Below are 21386 nucleotides of genomic sequence, written 5' to 3'. Positions count from 1 at the left end.
AGCCCTAACTGGAGAGGACGGCAGGGTGTGTTCTCCCTGAGGCCAGTCATCCATGGCTGGCCAGGACCAGAGTGGCCCTTGGGGATCACGTGGTCCCAGCATGCTCCTTTCAGATCTCAGCTTAAAATCGCCCCTCTTTCCAGAAGCCTTCTCTGCTCACCTTCTAGACAGTCTGCACTGGCCATTAGAACAGAAAGGCCTTCATAGCTGGGCCCTTACGTTGAGAAGCTAGGACAGTACAGGCACAATGTATGTGATAAACAAACCTGGACTGAATGAGGAAGGGTGTTTTGAACACTATGACCAGAAGAGCTGAGCAGGAAGGGTAATGATAAAATAGATCTTCCAGAGTATAGTAGTTCATGAGCCACCAGGGCAGGAGTCTTACCCCAAGAAGGGAAGTTTCACTATATTTGGGCTGTCAGACACCTGCAGAGTTCTTCCTTGTTTGGATGTGAAGCCCAGCTCCTTGTGGCTTCTACCTATTGGTCTTTTTTCAGATCCTGGGGACACCTAGCCACCATGCACCATCAGCAGAAGGCACTAGGGCTACAGGAAGCTCTCCTTGTCCCCTTTTCTGGGCTGGCTGTGTGCTGCAGAAACCAGAAGGAAGGTTGGGCCTGAGCTGTGGGGATCTCATGATACACCGTGAGGTGGGTTTAGCTGTCAGAGTTAGCTGCTTTTCTAAAGGAACGTGCAGGGAATTCTGGGTTAGCATTTGCACAGTCTTCCTGGAGTGGTAGGAGGTTTTGCCAGGAGCAAAGCAGAGAAATCAGAGATGTGGATGCTTTCCCTTTAAAGGGCTCTGTTACAAAGTGATGGGTAATGATAATGCTCTTTTATGCTTCACCATTGCTTTATACACTGTAAAGCCCTTTCAGGCATATTATTGGACGCTCTCATCAGTCTTATATCTGTGGTAGGTGTCACTGCCTCTAGAGAATAAGAGACTTGCCTATAACCACTCTGCTGGCAAGGATTCAACACTCCTGTTCCTCCTCAAATGCTGTACTCAGACATGACAGATGACTTCCAGCTTATCTGTGGTTATGTAGGGCCATGCTTCTTAGGCCCAAGTGTGAATAAAAACCAACCAGAAGTTTGCTAAAACAGCCTCTCTTATTCTCATCCCTTTGGTTTGGGCTAAGGTACCAGAAATTGAAAGTCTAGCCAGATCCAAGGCTATGTTGATGGAAGTAGCAGGCAAAACATGTGAAACTGTTCAAGGTGATGTCTTATTTGATCTCACCCAAGTCGTACCTGTTTGGTCTACACCAGATCCACTTGATCACCTATTTGATCTACACCCCATGTAGTAAATAGTTGTGTTATTCTCATCTTGGGTTCAGAGAAGTCAAGTGACTTGCCCAAAGTTCTGCTTTTGGTGTCTCAATCTGGACTTTAGAACAATAGATTCAACCATAATACCATGCCCCTTTCTGGAAGTAAGGGATTTCTGGCTAAGTGGGTCTTCTGTCCTCATTAGAAGAAGGGTCTTGTTTCCTCCTGGGCACAAAGAGGAAAGCTTTGAGTTTAAGAAAACTTCAACTTCTTGACAGGAGTCACAGGTGTCCTGACAGCTGGGGGCTCCCAATACTACCCTAGGTCATGAGACATTAGAACATACTTACAGTTTTGCTTTGACTCTCTGCCACATTCCGAGTGCCATGGAACTGGTAGAACAACCTGGCAAGCTTGCTGAATAGTCAGGTTTGTTGAGGGACACCCACTGTTTAATGGATAACTTTCCAATGCACTCTGAGCTTCATGGAGGGTGGTGGTGATGGAGGTAGATGCTTCATCTGTTCTGCTCCTGCTGTTCAAACCACAGTATATGATGAGCTTGCAACTTAGTCACAACTCATATGTAATTTGTTCGTTTGTTTTGGTACTGGGGATCGAACTCAGGACCTTGCGTTTGCGGGGCAGGTGGTGGAAGCACTGAGCTAAATCTCCAGCCCACAGCTCATATGTATAGGCACATGATATCTTTTCTATGACCATCACAAGTCCCCTTTTTGGTATTGTGAAAAGACTTAATTTTGACAGCTTAGTAAAATTTTGGCTTAATTTGTAAGTTCTTTTCATTAATTACTTAAACAGTTAAAAACCCAGTCTTTTTTAAAATAAAAACTTCCTATCAGGACTGTTGTTCATTCTCAGATATTATCCTTTCCTCTCCTACTTGGGGTGGTGCCTGTGGAAGACGGGAGCTAAAGGGGATCATGGTGACAAGGGGTGGGAAGAGGGCTCTTGTGTGATGTGGTCTGTGTGTCGACATTGGTCTTGGCTCACTGCTGCGGTGCTGTAGTCAGTCTCACCTGTTTGGAGGATGAGCCTCTGTCCTCACTGCATTGGTTGACAGGTGTCTGCAGCTGGTATAGGACATGGTGTGTCCTCTCAGATCACTCTTTGTGACCTTGCCTAGTGTCCACTCAACTTGTGCCCTGACTCATTCTTGCTAACCACAAAGATCCTCTGAAATTTCTAGGGAGGTTTGTGTGTGTGTGTGTGTGTGTGTGTGTGTGTGTGTGTGTGTGTGTGTGTGTATTTGGTGGGTGATGCATCCCTTCCCATGGAGTTGAGGACCCTCTCAGGAGAGAAAGGTTGTTTCTTTTCATTTGGCGTTCTGGAATGCAACTACCCGAACAGAAACCCTGAAGAGACAGGCTGGGTCTCCTCAGAACACTTACCTACCTATAACTTCCTTCTCTTCTGTGATTTCCCTCGAACCTCTCCTCTAGGGGAGGTAAGCTGCTGCCGCTCTGCTGCAGTCTTCCACGGTGCCTACTCCATGGAGTCCGGAAAGACTCTCATTTCCTCATGTGCTTCGCACTTGCACTGGAAAGCCAGCACTTTCAAAATTAGTATTTTTTTCCTGTGAATTTAAAAAGTCAAACTTGAATGTCAAACCTCTTGCTTCTTAGAAAACTTAATTTCTTATTCTCCTACCCTCAACCTAAGCCAAAGATAACTCAGACTGAGGGTAGAAGGCTGCTGGGCAAACAGACTGCTGAATTACCAGGAAGGAAATGACAGTAGTGCTTCCTTTTAAGTATTTTCCTTATAGAATATTTTATTTTTCGATTTATCCTTCATTTAATGAAATGATTAAATTGTTTGAGCATAGTGTTAGAACGTTGTTCTATGCAACGGGACAAAAATCTATGCAATTAATAATATTTATCAATTTTACTTTTCCCATCAAAAATAATCTTGCCTTCCACCCTAATTTTTCCTCACCTTCCTTCCAAATGGATAGGATTTTTGTTTGTTGAGACAGAGGTTAAGCTAATCTACACTGAAAGTGTTGAGAAAGAGCAAGAGGATTTGGAGGAAAAGCATCCTCACCTCCTCCTTCTTCCTCCCTTCTCTATCTCTCTTAGGGACTCTCATCAGAATTTTGGGTTTCTTTCCTTTAAGAATTAGCCAGAGGTGATAAGCACCCCAAGGTCTGGTTTCAAACTTGAGAGAACCAAGAAGTTCTACTTGCCTGTCCTACTTAGCTCTGCCTGAGGTAGATGATTTGATACTGGCCCAGCTAATAATGCAGTGGTTCCTCAGTCCCATTAGACCATCATTCTTTTCATGCGTAAGCTCCTTCAAGAACATCCTGCCTAATGACCAACTGTCAGGCTGGAGTTTAGGCTGCCATATGCCGAGCACAGGGTGAACGGGACAATGGACCCAAACCTCAGAGAATTACCTTTCAGTAGTGGAGGGGTACAAGCACATAGGTGACGTGTGGCAGGTGCTGGAGCGTCTTGTGGACACCCCAGCCTGTCTACTTGCCCTGGAAGTTGTTTGAAGAAGTGAAGTCTAAGGTAATAAGGCAGCAGCACTGACGGCAAGGGTCATGTCTCACACCCACTAGAGAGCAGAAGCTGTGCTGCGAGTTACACTCGCCGATCGCTACACTCTCGCTGGGTGCCTGGTGTTCACCCTTGGATGCTGTGCTTCTCCTTTCCTCCGTCCCTTCTCTGGTGGGCCCCGGGCATTGACTGAGTTTTCATGTCGACCTGCTCTGCTCTGATGACAGAAGGCTCGCGCTTAGAAGTCTTGATTAGTTTTGCAGTGCATGGCAGTGTGACACTTGAGGTTTCTCAAAGGAGTAGTTTCAAAAGGGAGCTTTACTGTGAAGACGTGAGGCAGCCTTTCTGTGAAGACACTGTCCGCAGAGAGCTGGTGCCGGGCTCTGTTTCTGTTGCTCCCCAACTGTGCCTGTCGGATTCAGAGCACCCCATCCCCCTGTCCCCGAGCTCATGTGGAGAGCAGTGAGGCCCAGCCCTCCCGATCCTCGCCTGTGTGGATGTTCCCACTGTCTCCCCGCGGGAGGGGCAGGTGCTCAGTGGCTCTTGAATGTCATAACCAGTTGCTGATTGATGCAAAGCATCAGTGTAACAGTTACTCTTGTTTTAACATCTTCTACATTCTAGACACCCTGCCGGGTATTATTGTCTCCTTTTACAGAAAATGAAACTGATTCTTGGAAATGTTAAGCTGACCTGGGACCTAATTCATGCTTTGTCTCATCTAATGTTGATTTTTTGGGGCCAGGGATTTAGCTCAGTGGCAACCGCACCTGCCTCACAAGCTCCAGGTCCTGCGTTGTACCCCCGGTACGAAAAAAAAAAAGTGATATTTTTCTCACATCACCACCTACTCAGAAATACTTCTTTTTAAAGGCCTACTGTTCCTAATTTCTCTTAGTTCCAGGGACAGATTTGACCAATACTGTGTTGATTCTTTGTGAAATTTTAGAGAGCTGGTTTTGAGTTTTGTTATACATAAGGATCAAAAGGAGGGCTTGCTAAAGCATGGATCCATTAATATTGAACATATTACTATGTAAATTAATTAATTTTAATAAAACCAACATCCCCCCATCATTAAATCTACCATCCTGGAGTGGGGCCGGAGCATTTGTCCTTCTCACAGGTTTCCAACCGGTGCTGTGGCTGCTGGCAGGGGCACATGTTGAGAACCACTGCCCTAGTGAGGCAGGAAGCTCATCAGTGTGGGCAGCCCCGCTTCCAGGATTCCCATCCCGTCTGCAGCGTGGCTCTGCAGGGCAGTGCTGCTGCTTGACACCTATGGCTTGTTTATTACTTCCTGTGCATTGTTTCTCAGGAGAATTGCGTCTTGGCTATGTGTCCCTGTTTCAGTTGGTGTCTCTCTTATTTGGATAGTATTTAGTCAGGTCCACTGTCCTAAGATCATAAGGGTCACCTGCTGCTCAACAGTGTCAATAATGTTTGGAATAAGAAAGCATGTTTGTTTACGGCCATTTCCCAGTAATCAGTAATCCAGTTCAGAGGATGAAAAGAGCCCTGAATCTTTCATCCAAGTAGATGGTTTCTCTGAAATTTATGAGATTTGCTAAAATGGGATTAACCATTTGTCTTTCCCTGGAAATTTTTCCTTATTGGATAGCCATGCTTCCAAAAGGGGTTGACTGTGCATTTCTGTCACAGGCAAGCCAGTGCATGTGAGTAGCCACTAGGCATCCTATCTGCATAGAAAGCCATTGGACCCAGTGGCAGAGAGAGTCATGATGTATGGAGCACTGGACCTAAGAGCACTGGGCAGCGGAGTTGGACAGACTTGGTTATGAACCTGGCTCTGCCGTCTGATGGTGGAAGCTCTACCAGAATATTATTTAAGCTGTCTGAGCTCCATTTTCTTCAGAATCAGGGAAGGTATAAAAAATATTGAACCAACAGATATGGCACAGGCATCTGCTAGTCATAAAGGAAGGAGGCCAAATCAGGAGCAATGCCAGCTGTAAACAGGCCAGAATCAATCAATCGGTGTGGACTGCTGGTTGCATTTCTAAGTCTGATGTGGGTTGTTTTTGTGGTTTGTGTCTGTGCAGGGAGTGGGTTTTACTAATCAAAGAAGTAAGTGTGTGTGTGTGTGTGTGTGTGTGCACTCAGAGAACAGCAGGGAGCTTCCTGGGCCACAAATATCCTCCAGCTGTTCAGGATCAGGAGGGTCCTCTGCAGGATGCTTCTATTATGACCACCTTGGCCCAATATTCCTTTCTGTTTGGTAGCTAGTTGATGTGAAGCCAAGCCTGAAAAGAGGGGTCTGTTTTTATTTTTATTTTCACTCTGCTATCTTTGGGGATATACAAGGCCAGAAACATTATCAAAATGTACAAAAGACTGTGTAAAGGCCTCTTAACCCAGACAATAAGGAGGATTTGAGCACTTTCTGTATCACTATACAACCTTTGGCTGCTCTGGTTACCTTCCCTGGGAAATAGAACGATACTCATTTTGAGCATTAATACTGATATGTCATCTTCACTGGATTAAGACATGCCCAGAAAGTTAGTAAAGCACAGCTCTGGGTGTGCATGGGTGGGTCGTGGAGGTGTGACTTTGGGTACTAAATCTGATCTCTGGTCTAGCACTGTTCCCCTGCTCTGCTTCTCAGAAGCTTTGTTTGCCACCCTTTTGTCAGGAAATCTCTGCTTGGAGCTTTCTTACCATATCCCGAATCTCCTGAAGCTATGAACTAAATCAAACCTTCCCTCATTACATTGTATTTCAGCTATTGTGTCTCTGCGATGGGAAAGCTAACTAATACACCAGTTAGTAATTACCTCGTGGATTGCATTGAGAAGGAAAGGAGATATTAGTGTAAAAACACTTGGCTCACAGTAGGAACTCAGTAAAAGGGAGCTCCAAGTTGGACCCTTCATTTCCTAGACCATGTGCTTAAAGGCCAAGGGAGCAAGGGGTCTTTACTTGTGATGCAGTGTGGGCCTGGATCATGGACTCCTGAGTCAGTCCTTATAGGAAATTGTACCAAAGCCTAAGATAAATGAGCTACTACTTATCATTCTGGATATGTAATGAAAAGAAAGGCATTGCCACACTGGGCAAGTGCTGTCAAGCAGAGGGGAGGAGGTCTTCCTGCCTGGGGCCTCAGGAGAGAGTTTCAAGGTGGGTGGGAGGAGTATAACCTTAGTGCAAATAGCTTGGGTGGTCACGGAGGCCCTTCTGTGGCTGGTAAGGGGGAGACCGACTGTGAGGATGAGGGACTGTGACCATACCCTGAGTCAGATGTTGTTCTAACAGTTTCTGTTGGGAAATGTGGCAGCCATGAGGAAGTAAGTGGAAGGGGGTGGGTCTGAGTCCATCCATTCAGGCTGCTGTAACAAAATATTATGGACTAGATGGTTTATGAATGGCAGAAAATTATTTCTCATAGTTGTGGAGGCTATGAAGACCAAGGCAAGGCAAGACCAAGACCAAGACCAAGGCACAGGCTGATGAAAGTCTGGTGTCTGGTGAAAGTCTTTTTGCTGGGTGTGTAGATGGCATCTTCTTCTCTGTCTTCACATCATAGAAGGGGAAAGCTGACTCTCTGGGGCCTCTCCTATAAGTGTACCAATTTAATTCATGGGAGAGAAACCTTCCAGGAGGGAAGCCCCTCTCCTGAATCGCCTCCCAAACCCCATCTCCTGACAGCATGTGTTGTTGGTGAGGATTTTGAATTTGGGAGGACATAAACATTCATACTATAGCAGGGAGCTTCTTCACGTTAGCACTAGGAAAACCAGTGATGTAGGCTGCTGTGGCCCCTTGGGGACCTGCTGTGGCACAGCTGGAGACAGTGTCCTCTGTTGTCTCCACGTTTCTCTTGCTGCCATTGCCCTAAACCCATTACTGACCATGTTTATGTCTTTGAACATTACCTTCTCTTGTTCCGTCAGTTATGATATATAGTCCTCATCCTGAGCTCAGGATTTACAAGTCCTCTGCCCTTCAACACCCCTCCTTCAAAGTCTCTTTCTTTCCCCACCCATCTATATTTTTAGTTCTCACTCTCATTCTCCATCAAGGTGCCTATGTCCACTCCCCAGACTTCAATTGCTCCTGTGCGGGGATGAGTCCTGAGTCTCTACTGCCAGCTAAGCACTCTTCCCTAAATATTTGGATGCCCCCTGTGACTCCCTGGACTATTTACAGTGACCTCCTAAGTTGAGTCTAGTTCCAGGCTCAGTCTCCTCTGATCCACTCTCCCCTTGCTGCACAGGTTTCTCTTCTAAATTACCCATTAGATCACATCCCTGGGCAGCTTCAGTAACTCACCAATATTTGTACCATAACTGTCTAGGAAGGTCTAAAAGAACCTGATGCTGGGGCATGCCTCCCTGCCAGCTCATTTCTTGCTACTCTCCCACTCATATCTCATTCCCTGGCCTCACTGAACTTGCTTCCATTTCTCAAATATGCTGTTTACTTCCACCTCACAGTGTCTTTAGACCAATCATTTCCTGGGAAACTCTTCCTCTCCTTCTGTGGATGATCTCGTGTCTTTTCGGATGTGGGTATAGCAGCCCTTCTGCTGTGAGCTGGCGTCTGACATCCAGAGTGGCAGTCTTCAAGGACGTGTGACCTGTACAGTTGCCCTGTGCTCAGAAGGGCTCTGCATTTGATTTCATGTTCTGCCCTTGTTTAAAAATATCTCAGCCATTTTTGAACAACACATCTGCATTTTTATGTTGTACCAAGGCCCACAAGTCATGTATCTGGTCCTGCCATCATCCCCATGGCAACACACATATTAATGAGGTTATGTCATTGGGGTTGCACTTGGTACTTTTCTATGTGTGGACTCCTTGACGTCGGGAACTGTGCCTTGTTACTTTCTACTCTCCAACACCCAGGACAGTGAAGGACACACAGTAGGGCTTCCTGAAATGTTTACTTTGGACTGAATCATATCTGTACATCCTTTATCCTCAGTGACACACTCCTTTATTTTAAGGAAACCATAATTAAGAGTTTTAGTTCATGCACCAGAAACTGTGAGCTCTTGTTTTATTATTGTTCTTGTTAAACTTGGTTTTTGGATCTAACCTAACTCTGTTCACTGCTTGGGGCTTTAGTTTCCTTCTCTGTAAAATGGAAGAGGCTGGCATGTGACTGTCATGGGGCTGTTATCTTCCTAGGCCTTGTACTTCCATCTCCTTCCCTAAGCTCAGGGTCTCTCCTTCAGATCAGCCTTAAGCATCCTCAGCCTTTATCCTAACTTTTCTTATCACCTTTCTCGCACCACTTCTTTTTTATTTCATCAGGAAAGGCGAGGCCATACTCTTCAGTCAACAAAAGCAATGTTTGTTGACATTCGGAGGAAAGAAATTGAAGAGGAGAGTCAAAGATCCTTCAACATCTTGGTGTTTGAATATTTAAAGACTGTAGATGTTGGAAATGTTGACAGGTTCCTTGTCAGCCTTCATTCTGATCCCTAGGCCCATTATTTACTCTAAAAAAGAAAGTAGCTCACTTCAAGGGGCCTTGTAGAGAACAAATTTGCTGTTCAACTTTCCTGCCTCTCTTTTACCCTGCTGCAGGCATTTGCAGATGCTCTGCACCAGGGGCCCCAGGGGCTGGATGTTAGTTCGTGGGAGAAAGGGAGTTGGCAAGGAACGAGGGGGAGACCAAGGCAATGGGCCAGTGGCACAATACTGATACTGCCATCACTTTCACCGGCTTTCTGCATTGCGATTCTGCATAAAACTTAACCGAGGGGGGAAGAAAAGAGTTGTGACGCTAACAAATGCACAAGAGCGTCTGTCTGCTGGTCTAGAGTCCAAGGTCATCCTGGATGTGGGACTCCAGCTAGTTGTACTAACTTTATGACATACGTCTGTCTTTTTAATAAAAATAAATATAAATTATTAATGTTTCCTGTCCTTATTCTCAGCCAAATTATTATCAAGTAGAGCTCTGGGACTGGTATTCCTTACCTTCTTCCTGGCCACAGGCTGGGGCTGGCTGGAGGTCAGATGCCGTGGCAAAGAGCTGTTGATAACATTGCTGTTAAACGGCTGTGGAACCCACATCTTTGCCTGAGAGCCTAGGAACTCTCCACGAGGCCATGTACACTGGGCAGGGTGTGCAGCCTCTGCTGGCTTTCAATACCTCTACTCTCCCAACCTTAGACCCAGTAGTGTCTTAATTGTTCCCACCCCACCCCTGGATCTTCTGGTGAGCATACTGGGAATGTGACACTGGGGCAGGGGGACTGCAGGACAAGGGAATGTTGGAGTCTGGAGTGTGGCAGGCCTGATTCCTGGCTATGTGGCTTAGCTAAATCCTAAACTGGTATGTGTGTCTGGACCTGTGCTAAGTCTTGCAGAGCATACAAATAGAATATGCACTCTTCATGGGGAGAAAAGAATGAACTTGTTTGGGTAGCAAGATCATTCCCTTACTCTTCATCTTACCTCTAAAACAAGCCAAGGAGATACTCACCTTTTAGGTTAGGAAGGTATAACTGTGGTAAAATAATTATAGTAACAGGAGTTTCTTTGGTAGCCTGGTGGTGGGTTTTGAATATGGGGAATGATAAGGTTGCACACTGGAAATTTGGAACCTTAAGACCTTTCCTCCCCAACATGGACCCTGAGACCCCAGACACAAATCAGCAGCAGAAACTGGGGCAGGGAGGATCCATCTTTAAAGATAGTAACTTGCCTGAGCAAATTACAAGATCTCAGGGGGATACTGGGAAGTGAGTGGGGCAGGCGGTGAGAAAGTGAGGAGCAGTAAGAACTTCAGTAAGAACATTGAAAGAGACAGAGACTGAAGGACAAGGAAGAAAAAGCAGCTTCAGGAAAGAGGGCTTAAGCCCATGGGAGACCCACAGGGAATGCCACTGTGCACGTGCTGGTGTTATGAGGATTTGGGGGAGTCTTGAGGAAGCTAGCAATGCCTCAGGGAATAAACTGAATTTGAGCCAAGAAAGGACCAGATTTTCAGTCAGGGAGGGGACTGGCAAGGACATTTCCTATGACACTGCTTCAGCTGATGTGGCCCGTTTTAATGTCCTGTATCCTCTTGTCTCCTTCCATTCCCCTTTGCCAGAGCCACTGAGCCACAGATCTTATATGGACCAGCAGGGACCACTGACCTGCTTCTCACCTACATGACCTAGGCATTTCCTGGAAACTGGGACTGGCCCTTTCAGAGGTTTGGAAGAAACAAACAGACCTCCCCCAGACTTGAGAGTGGAAGCAGCGGAAGGCATATTTTACATTTCCAATTATGACACAATCTGGTCGGTGTGGAAGTGGGAGCCTGTTGACTTTAACAGCCCAGCTGTTCCTGTCTTCCGGACAGCAGTCAAAATATCTTTTAGAGCAGAGGGCGAACAGTCTGACGTTCTAGTGGGAGTCCTCCAGGACACCGTAGAAGAGCGGTGTGTTATGGTAATGTGGCTCTGGGGACCTCTGTGTTCCTTCCCCACACAATGCAGATGGGATCCACTAAGCCAGGGAGTGATGGCCTAAGCGTCACTATTCTGGGACAGGAGTGAGTCTCTCATTTCCTGAGCTGTCTTAAGGCCTACATGATAGGAGTGTCACTTGTCTGTGCTTCCGCCTTACTCCCCTTCCTCTTCTCCTCCTTGTCCTCCTTATGAGGACGCTGAAGGAAACAACTACATTTCTCTCTGATCATTTAAAACTCTGTTCAGCCTGCTTTCCCCCGCTGCTCAGTCCCTCTTCCTCGGTCCCTCTGATTCCCTGTGCAGGGTTTTTTCCTCTCTGCCAGGAGGGGGCGAAACCTCTCTAACCAGGAGGGTTTTTAAAATGTCATTCCAGCACCTACTTTTGGCTCTTGGGTTTGACTTTCAGGAGCATTTTAACCCCTCATCTACGTTTCCTACCCACCTTTTGAATTCCTTTTACTAGTTTCTAGCCTTGTGAAAGTGGTCTCACAGATGAATTGCAAAGCAATGGAGATTATAAATATAGTAGAAAATATAATCAATCCCTCTTATAAAACCAAAGTGTGGTTAAGAACGGCTTACTCATTTGCCGTGTCGTCCTTTCTGTAACAGTGGAGTTGTCAGGGCGGTGCTGGCTTCAGATAGAGGCACCATCACCATTCACGTTTGAAGTTTCACCACGACACAGTCAGGATAATTCTTTTTACAAATAGACCAGAATTTTGTGAAACAAAAGCTGTCCTCTTTGGAAACACAGTTGTATGTTTAGAATTGTTGATGCAAAGATTTTTCATCAAAGTTTCATTTTTTTGTTTGTTCACAAACAATTGAAATATGCCAGAAAGCTCCATGTTTTTGCAGCTCAATTGTATTTTCAAGATGGCCTCTTATCTTTGGAAGTGGCTTAAACAATCTGTCAGCTCAGATGTCCCCATTTTTTGCTTCAGAAAGCAGCCATACCTTCAGTCCCAGGATGCCACCATTAGGTTAAAACCATTGATCAAACTTCAGCATCAGTTTATACCTCACACAAGAAAACCACATTCATTTTTCCACTGTCACTTTCGTATTGACTGAAAAGGTTTCTCCCTGCTTTGCTCTGAGGATTCTGGACTATTTCATGCTTGGAGATGAAACTTTGCTGTAACCAAAGGGATTCAAAGAATGAGCGGCCGGCTCTGAATAGGATTCCTAGAGAGGAACTCAAAAGTGTTCTGAAGGATGGCAGCACTGCGAAAAGAGACTATGTCCCAAGGGGTCCACTCGAAGGAAATGGTTATTAGGTTGGAGCGGAAGAAGCATTTTCCTCTGGCTGTCTGCACCTGCGTGGAGGGCTATCCTTTACATTAACGTTGCAGGCCATTCTCTCTCTGCTATTTTGTATCAGGCACCAGAATAACTGAATCCTGAAAATGAATGGGCCTGGGTGGCTTAGCTTCTTCTGGTCTCTGCTTTTAGATTTGTCAGTCTGCCGATTGCTTGTCCTGCCTACTGGGGAAGTCTATATGGGTGGGTCTGATTCATTTAGAGATCAAATATTAGGAAGGCTCTTGGCCACAGATTCAAAACCTCACGGTCAATAGTATTGGTGATTCTTTCAGTTCTATCTATATGACTCCTTGTGAATCTCTTTCACAAGGTTTTAATCTCTAGGTAAGGAAGAAAGACGTGTTATTTATGAGCTGTCTAATCATGTTCATTTGGAAGTATAAATTTCTGTTGCCTTTATATGAGACCAGATTCCTTTCTTTATAGTTATGCCTGACACCATAAAAGTAAGGAGTAATCATAGAGGAAATCTTCCTTGGTTTTATCCCTTTACTTAATCAAATTTAAAATTTTTCCCAGAAAACATAGAACAAAAAAGACAAAAGGACCATTTCTTATAGAACTGGCTGTGAAAAACTACCTGCTCCTTGCAAAAGAGGGTCATTTTTTCAGGATGGGTTATTTTTAGAATTGACAGAACCAAACAACTTTTGATGTAGCTCTTTTCCACCCCCACCCTCCAATTTTAAGCTCCTAAAGGTCAGGACTGTGTTGTTCAACATGAACACGTGTCCATGTGCTACCGGATGGATTTAGATTTTTATTTGTTTCCCTACTGGGGCTCAGGTGTGGTTGTGGGAGAACCTGAAGTGAGGTATTATGCAGAAAGGCTGAAGGCTCTGTACTCCTGTAGGACAGTATCACAGCTGAACTCTGGGTGGGATCTCCTGTCTTCCTTCCAAGCTTAGGAGGAGAGAGGACTCAGATGACTTGTCCTTTGGTGCCGAGCAGTGCAGGGTCCTCACTCAGGATGGACATGGACCTCCTCACGCTGAGACCTGTAGTGTAGGAGCAGGGTGTCCATGCTCACCAAGTTCTAAAACCTGTGGGTCCTGACCTGGCCACTCTGCAGCTGGATCCCTGGCTCCCCTCAGGTCCACGGTCCCGAAAGTTCCTTCTGCCTATTTCAGAGCGAGTCCCAGATGCTTCTGTGAGATCCATCCTGGTGCCTGCAGGTGCCAATAGCTCCTTTGTTCTGGAAATAAAGATCTGAAGGTACTAGGGAAACATTGGGTGGTCAAATCACCATCTTTCTAGAATCCTCATGGCTATGGTCTATCCCATTCAGATATCAGGGCCTTGCTTGTCCTCAGGAAACAAACCCCATCATGGCTTATGGAAATTACCTTGGAATTCCCAAAACACTAGAGAGCATCTTTGTCCTCAGTGTTTGTGGGGGTGGGGGTGGGGGTGGGGTGGATTCTGGCTCTCCAGCAAGGACTGATTTGAAATTAGATGCAGTGTGATCAGAATCCATCTTAAGCTAAACCTGGTATTTTATCCAGGTTTCTCCCTTGACTTGGTGGGCTTGGCAACCTTTTATTACCTAATCCAATCTAATTTCCTTTTGGGCTCTTTCTATCTCTGTACTTCTGATTTCCTTGCCTCTTTGATTAGCCTGGTCTTTGGACTTGGGTTTAAATTTCACTGTTTCCTGGACTCTATGCTTTTTGTCCCTCTAGAGCTTAACTCCAGTAAGAAGTGTCTTCTACTCAAACTTGTTCTAGCCTCAGCCTGGTGTGGGTCCATTTATGCCCTCTGTGGATGGTAGCATTCAGACTCCTTGATGTTCAATGTGACAGAGCTTGGGCGCTAACTTGGTGGAGTTTTGCCTGAATAATTAGCCATCCTTTAGTCATCCTTAGTAGTAGGGCTGGAACTAAGGGACCACATCCTATAGCCGCATTTTGAGTGAATTTAGTGCTAATGGTTTTAGATACCCCGAGGTGTCCTTAGCATTTTTTCAGTTTTTATGAAGTCCACATAAACTTATCAGAACAAAATTAGTTTTAATTTTATTTTGAGAGCAGAACGATGAGTTGCAAAACAGGATGAACAGGAAAATAAGTGGGTTTGTCAAACAAATTGGAGATCAATTCTCTAAGATTCCTTTCTGTCCTACTGTCCTTGTGTATATGCATGAAAAAAATCAGGCCCGAAGAGGCTTCAACGGGGAAAAGGATTTTAATAGTAGAGAAAACTTGCCTCTTGATGTTTAATATTCTCCCTCCTCAAATACTAAAACCAGACCCATTGGTCTGGAGCTTTAATTCCTGTTTCTAGGACATAGAAAGAAATCCAGAGTTTTATAGCTATAAGAAAATTAGAAGGAATTTGACTCAAAATACTCATTTTATACATGAGGTGGCTAAAGACCAAATTGGTGAGGAGAGCTGGCCAAGGCTGTGTGGTCAGTTGGTGGCAAGTGTGGAACCAGCCAGTCATTTGACTGGCCAGCCTCTCTGTCCATGTAGTCTTCACTGCTGGGGAAGGCAAGGGAGGCCAGAAGAGTGGGAGAGGTGAAGTCTTAATGTCCCCGTTGTCAGGCTCCTGGATGCCAAGGAGGTTGCTGGGTAGAGGCCGAGAGATAAGAATGCTGGGAATTTGTACAGTATGGCATGGTGCTTTTAAATGTCAAGTTTAGTTCAGCTTGTTGAGACAAATGCAGATTTCTTATCTTATATGTTCATTAGATTCCTCTAAATTTTGCAATATAAGGTGTGTAAGTTATGTATTTAAAATAGTATCCAAAAAACCTCCAAGAAGCTGTTATGAAATATTTTGTTTTACTGGCAATGAGACAAAAAATAATTGGGCATTAAATCAAAGAAATGGGGAAAAAGGAGCTGCAAATCAAGGGAAATGGTAGAAAATTAGGTCTTAGTGAAGAGAAATGTGTACATATGAACTGCCTGATGTTTCAGGGAAAGAAATATGGTCCTGTAAATCTCCCCTTTAACTCTTTAAACTCAAATCATGTTTGTCTGACTTCCAGTGTCTGGAGAGATGGCCACCCTTGGGGGTAGGGGGATAACTGGCTTCTTCCTGTCAGAAATGGGTGATGATTTAGCCATGGTTCTTGTTTTAAACAATGGTTTGAGATCCATACTGGGACCACATTACTAGGACTTGTAAAGTCTCACTTCCTCCTCTTTCTGACTAGGCAAAGGGCAACTTCAGAGTTTGATGGCAGCTTAGACCAAGGTAGAAGAGGACATGGAACCTTCTCTGGAGGGCACTAGGGCCCTGCTGCCATGCCACCTGGCTTCATTAAATCATGTTGAAAGCATGCCTTATTATCTGTCTACTAGATACATAATTCCTATAAATTATAAATTAAAAAATAAATAATAAACACCTTTTTAATTGCCTATCCTCTTTTTCTCTTGTCAATTAAAGTGAACTTGCAAAGCTGCTTAACACAAAAAAGCTACACAGACATCAACTCTTGTTAGATGTGGTAGAAGCCGTTACACTGATTTTCCCATAGCTGCGAGGATTAATCACAGATAATCATCACAAAAGGATCACACTCATATAAATAATATAAAAATAGCAAACTGAGAATGAGGAAAACCGCTTTAAAATGAATAGCTCTGAGTTACCACTGAGGAAGTGAGGGGGAGGGAAAGCAGAACAGACTCTTGGCTTTTGAAAGAGCCCAGATCGGCTCTCTCTGTTCAGCAGTTTGGATCAGAGAATTGTACAAGTGACTGGAGCTGGATGTAGATGGCCTTTTAATCCCTTATCCTGTGTGGTGTTATGGGAAACAGCCTTTAACTCATGCTGCCTAGGTGTGAATTAGGTCATTAAGCCTTAGTAGAGATAGGAGATGTACACAGCTTTCAAGATTGGTGCCTAGAGAAACAACTCCAAGTTTCAAGTGAGAGTTCAGATTAGACTCAGGGAAGAACTTTTCTTGGTGAAGGCAAAGCCTCTTTGACTGAAGGACACGTGGTTCCATTTGTTCGGAAATCTTACAAATGAATATCATTTCTCTCAAATGACTTAGGCTGGCTCTGAGGTGATGGGAGGGATAAGATAACATCTCAGGCTTCCTCTTGTCCTGGGCTCTGCTAAGTCTTGTGTTGTCCTGGGGGCGTATGGTACCACTTAGCCCAAATCTGCAAAGATCACTGTTGAAACGGCTGTGCAATACTGCCGGTGAGTGGTATTCTGTGGGTAGGGAATGGTAACTAAAAACCCCCGTGGTCCTCTGAGATGTGACAGTTAGGATCAAAGGAAAGTAAGCGTGTGGACCAGCTGGGAGAGAGAAAGCAGGTAGGGGGACAGCCTGGCTCCTTGCTCACAGTGGGGCTCCAGCACTGGTGACAAAAGTTTGGATAATGCCTAGTGCTAAGAAGCAGCATGGAGCCTGATAGTAGGGGCTGCATCTTCCCCTGCCAGATATTCCCGTGAAATGCCACGGACAAGCTTCATTTACCTTATCATGTAGCCGAAAGCTCCTCTTGCTGCAAGGCTTGGACAGGAAGCACATCACCTGCTCCTTCCTTGACCTGACTTGGTTTGGGAAGATGGAGACTCCTAATTTGCACCACATACTGGATTATTCTTCTGGTTTCTTTATAAATGGTATGCACAAGGAACAGGTGTGTGTGGTACAGGTTGAGGCAAGAAAAGATATTTATCTTTCCACTGTGACTTCATGAAAGATTCACCAAGGGTGGGGCCTAGGGCCAAGAGCGCGCCATATGTGGAGAATAAAGTATAGGTCCCATTATGCTGCCTGAGAGCCAGCGGGGTGGTAACAAGGTGGACAGGCTAAGGCTCACAGGAGCCGATTTGAATATTGCTTTATCAGTGTTTGAGGCTATCATTTCTAGTTCCCCTGCGTGGAGTAAAATAAAATGGAGTTTAGGTGAGATCTCAGCAGGCTAAATATATTGAGGTCTGAAATACTTCTTTTCTCTAGATCATTGATGGGAATTGTGTTTCTACCGAGACTGAATTGACTCAGCATTTGAGTTGAAAGGGCTGTCGAATCAGCATCTTTCACTGCCACTTAAAAGTTGAAATTTAAAAAGGCAGCCGCTTTGCCCCTGCATGCAGCATCCTGCTCCTCTACTCTTGTAAGCTGGTCCTCCCCGCTGTGGGTGAGCAGTTCTGGGTGCAGCCTCTATTGGGATTTCCCTTCTGTGCACTGGGGCTGAGCCCTAGGTTCACCTCACCCAGTGCCCTGTGATCATCCCCTGCTCCAGGAAGCTGAGACAGGCCAGCTCCAGCTATTCCGTGTCTTGCTTTCTGTTTTAACCTTCAGGTAGTTCTTCCCTTCCTCCTTCAAATGTTCTGGTTTGTTGTGCTTTGCAGTTGTGTGACTGTCACTCCTGAAGACACTGAGATGAGACTTCTGTGGGCTAATGAACAGCTGCAGAAAGATAATTAATACTTCCACCTTCCTTGCAGTCTTTACCACCTCACCAAGACACAGCCTGCAACATCTGTGCTTCCCAACAGCTGAGCTATAAAACACTCCTCCCTGCTCTTCACGAAACAACTGGCAGACGGGGGGCCAAAACCCACATTAAGGGCAAAACTTACAAATTGCTACAAAAGATGAGCTGCATGATTCCCAAGTCACAGGCGCTAAGTCCTCCCATGAGAGAGGACCTTGGAGAAGAAGGTCCAAGTGTGCTGTGGATTGGGAGGTAAAAGAAGGTAGGGACAGGCAGAGCAATGAGGGGTCTGGTTATTTTTTCTGGGACAGTTGTTGAACCCAAAGGCATTTGTATCACCTCAGGCCTGCTTTGCCAATCTGCAGAGGGGAGACAGGGTATTCTCAGATGTATTAGTTTCTCATACATACAAGAATAAATGGAACAGCAGAGGGCACCACTCAAGAGACAACATTGGTTGTAAGCAGTATTTCTAGTTCAGACTAGTTACACAGCAGACTTGTTCTTACATTCCCTCCTGATTCACCTTCACCTACAAACTTAATAATTATTGAGTACCTTCTTTATGCTAGCAGTAGTTTTAGGTGCTTTCGGTAATTTTGCATGGGAAGGGAGTCTTGCTCTGTTTTCTGTCCCTATAACAAAATACCTGAAACTCTACGATTTATAAAGAATAGAGGTTTGTTTCGGTTCACGGTGCTGCAGACTAGGAAGTCCAAAGCTTGGTACTAGCATATACTTGGCTTCTGGTGGGGACTTCATGCTGCATCAGTTTATGGCAGAAAGTGAGAAGCTAGGAGGGCACCGGAGGAAGGGATCTGATAGGAAGGAAGGCCTGACTTTATAGCAATCTATTCTCATGTTAATTAACTCAGTCCCATGAACCCTTTTGACAAAGGCATTAAATCCTCTTGTTATTATTTATGTATTTATTAGAAAATGTGTGTGATACGTAATGAACACATTCACTGTAGGGAGCTGGTGCCTATGCATATTGTATCTTAAACCTTTTACTTCTCCTTCTCTTCCTTTTCTCTCTTTCATTCATATATTCCTTTCCAATATCCAAAAGTAAATCTTTTTTAAAAAGTCTATCTACATTTTTATTATTTGTGGTACTGGGGATTCAAGCCAGGACTTTGTGCATGCTAGGTGAGCATTCCACCATTGGGCTATATCCTCAGTCCTGGCATGAATCCCTCTTAACAACCCAATCACATTTTTTTTTTTTTGATACCAGGGATCGAACTTGGGACCTTGTGCTTGCGAGGCAGGCAGCAGCACCACTCAGCTAAATCCCCGGCCCCAACCCAATCACCTTTGAAGGGCTCCATTTCTTAACACTGTCATGACAAGTAATCAAGTTTCAATCATGACTTTCAGAGGGGACAAACCATTTTCGAACCATAGCAAAGGGTATGATTAAAATTATTTTGGTGCTATTAATTTTTTCTGGCTTACAAATGCTAATTCATATGTCCAAGACTCTAAAAGCTCCACTTGCATTTTCAAAAATCTAGCCTCTTTTAAATCTTTTCCATGCCCCCCACTATCTAGATATTTGTGGGTATTCCCAGGGGAAGGCTCAACAGTGATCACAAATGGTTCTTTCATCTGTGTCTTCCAGACTCAGCCTCCTGCTGGTGTCCTACCCATAAGGAAGGCACCAACTTCTCCTTTGCTGGCTAGGGATCTGCCTTCTGATGCTTCCACCTGCAAAGACTCCTGACATTACTATGCTAATAAAACACATCGGCGTTGTACTTGGTCCTCTTGCCTCGATTATCACAAATGTTCCTGTGAAAATAGTTCCTTTCCTTCTCTCACCACCCCTGCCTGTGTTTGGCAAAGTGCAATTGGAAATTTTGCACGTAGGATCCTCTCTATTTGCTTTCTTCCATTATTGCTTTGCTGCTGGAGCCCTAGCTCATGTTTTCTGTAGGCCACTTTCTCCTCATGCAAATTATTCTCCATGCAATGAAGTAGCTGGCATGCATGTTGGGGTGTCACAACCTCCACAAAGGCTCTTTGGCCTTAGCGAAGATCACCCAACATCAAGTAATTAAACTAATGTCAATTCTTAAATTGCTTTGCCCAGAGGATGTTTCCTGGTGTTATACAGGAAATAATGCGTCATTATGCAAATGTGGTCAAAATTCAAATCAGAGCAGGAAAAGACTTTCCACCAAACAATCAGGAAAATACTCTTTCACCAAACAATCTCTAAAACCGCCCTTCCCTAGAGGAATGCTGAACTTCCCAGGGGATCTGCTAGTCAGAGAAACCAGAGACACTGAGCTCAGGATGAGGATATAGTGCTGTAGTGACAGAGGTACGGCTAAGCATTTTGCATAAGTGAGGGCAGCACTTTCCTAGAAATTTGAGGCTCAGTTATTCAAACTCATCTCTCTTCTTGCACCAACCCATAGGACCTGAGAAAGAAAGTTCAAGCAGGCCCAGGGTGAGCATATCATTGGTTCTTCAGAGGACAAGCACAGCTCAGAGGGTCAGCAGAATCTACTGCCTGTCTAGAATGTGTCTTCAGTTCTCACCAAATCCTTTTGTTAACTTCTATAAATTCCTGAATTCAAAAACTTTCTAAATACTGTAAAAACATAGGCACCTGGCCAGAGGGGACATTCCCAGCCATAGAATCTAGCCTCTAAGCCTTACAGCTAGCAACACCATTACTTGTTAAGGAGGGTTGATTATTTCTGAATGCACCAAGTAATCTCCTCTCATTAACTAAGTTTACTTTCTTACTTCTTTTCCTTTTTCATCTGTGGGTTCTATTCAACTTGAACCTGGCAAAAGGGCTCCTCATGATAACTTATTTGGGGGAAATGAAAGGAAAGGGAAGTCCTGGCCTCAAGCCACTCATAGTCTAGTGGAGGAGTGGACAAGTAGGTACCTAGGCTCTGATGCTGTCCTACAGGAACATTTCAGAGTCTGGATGCAAAATGAACCCACAGAAGAGGCCCTAAATCCAGAGTTGTCAGGGTGGGTGAGGAGTGAGAACAGGCCAGGCTTCTGAATGCAAGTTGCCTCCTGAGATGAGTCTTGATCAATCAGTAAGTGTTAATTAGGTAAAAGACATCCTCAGAGAGAACAGCTCGTACAAAAATATGCAGGCTCACGAAGCACAATGTGTATGACGATCTGTCATTAATAGACTACAGCTAAAAAATGTGATGTGGGTGTCTTGGATATGGATTTTGAGACTTTGAGAAGACTGGATCGTGAGGAGTTTGTAGGTTAAGAACATCATAGCTTGTTCCAGAAGAAATGGGAAACCACTGATGGATGTTTAGGCCTGGGATCAACTCGATCATGCTCCTTCTCTGAGATGCTCACTGCAGCTCCAAATTTAAAGCGCCAGTCAGTGCTGGAGCT

General features: G+C 44.8%; 1 long non-coding RNA gene across 1 annotated transcript; it reads right to left on the bottom strand.

Moving 5' to 3' along the window:
- Positions 1-1642: 1642 nt before the first annotated feature.
- LOC104866346 lies at positions 1643-9824 on the bottom strand. Its single transcript, XR_781424.1, has 3 exons — positions 9767-9824; positions 2698-2878; positions 1643-1816 (listed from the first exon to the last, which is right to left on the bottom strand). It is a non-coding gene; the product is annotated as an uncharacterized LOC104866346 (long non-coding RNA).
- Between the last annotated feature and the right edge of the window lie 11562 nt (positions 9825-21386).

The sequence above is a fragment of the Fukomys damarensis genome, unplaced genomic scaffold (assembly GCF_012274545.1).
Source record: "Fukomys damarensis isolate Sample0158 unplaced genomic scaffold, DMR_v1.0_HiC HiC_scaffold_11, whole genome shotgun sequence".
NCBI classification, from domain to species: domain Eukaryota; kingdom Metazoa; phylum Chordata; class Mammalia; order Rodentia; family Bathyergidae; genus Fukomys; species Fukomys damarensis.
This window is presented reverse-complemented; position numbering and strand designations above follow the sequence as displayed.